This window comes from Coenobita brevimanus, chromosome 78 (genome assembly GCF_032717465.1).
Source record: "Coenobita brevimanus isolate Jiangsu-jjx chromosome 78, ASM3271746v2, whole genome shotgun sequence".
Lineage (NCBI taxonomy): Eukaryota > Metazoa > Arthropoda > Malacostraca > Decapoda > Coenobitidae > Coenobita > Coenobita brevimanus.
This window is the reverse complement of record NC_137031.1, coordinates 6,645,837-6,647,032: the sequence shown is the minus strand read 5'-3', so window position 1 is coordinate 6,647,032 and position 1,196 is coordinate 6,645,837.

Below are 1,196 nucleotides of genomic sequence, written 5' to 3'. Positions count from 1 at the left end.
CATCTTCTCGGGGACTGGTTTTCATTCCTCACTGTACAATTTTTACGTGGGCTCGCCACTCCCTGTTTTGCGTTTCTTCTATCCTAGACTGCACCTGGTTGAGAAGGGTGTGGTGATTTCTCTCGCATATCTCATTCCCTTGTAGCCAGTACGGGGAGGAGTGGGAAAGTTTGTACTCGAAGATGGTGGCGAGCTCCTTCCACTTCTTGCTGGTAAACTTTGGGGTGTTGTCTGAGTGAGGGACTTGGAGGATGCCGAAGTAGGGGAAAACTTGGTAGACAAGGGCATCGGCCACGGCAACAGTTTGGTGTTCTTTGGCCAGGCAGGCAATCTGGAAATTCAAATACATGTCTATGATGGATATGATGTATCTGTAGCCTGCTTTAGATGGTAGGGGTCCAACTATGTCCACAGACAAAAGTTGCCATGGCTTATGGGCAGTGATGTTCCCTGAAGGGCCAGGCGTCTGTGTGACATCCTTGCCTAATGCACAAGCCCAGCATGCCTGAATGACTTGTTTGGCAAAGTTGGAGGGGCCAGTTGTCCAATATATGTCATTAACCCCTACACCGCAGGCATGTTTACCAATGTTTTGCGTGTGCCGCGGGGTTATTTGAACTCCGACAGACTCTCAAAAAATATTTGCCAAAAATCAATTATTAGTCCTAGAATATTAAAATTAAATATGCTTATGGCACATACCTTCAGCTTTCTCCTGGAATGTTTATTTAGCCTTCGTTTGTTACCGTAGGACTTGTGGAGACCTCTGAAGTTGGGTAACGAAGTCTCCACTTTACACTTCCCGACAACCCGTAATATGATTACCACAGCCAGATATTAACACTATAAACACTACTCTATGATTTTCAAGTAGTTTGGGATCCATACTCCAAAAAAAAAAACACTGTGAAAGCAATGAAAATTACGAGCGCGTCTGACCGTCGCACTTGCGCTAGTTCGCTCTTGGTACTCTGTCATTTATTATTCATAAAACCCTCACACTTTATATTTCAATTACTATATAACACTTATATATATCTACAGTCTTTATCCATAAGTTTCCTTCAGTAGTATTAGTTCATTGTCACTGTAGGGATACAATTTCTTTCAGTAAAATACGTAGCATTCACATTCTCGTCCTATATACTAGCATTGAGAGTGAATGTCACTTTCAGTTTCACTCTCATAACTCATAG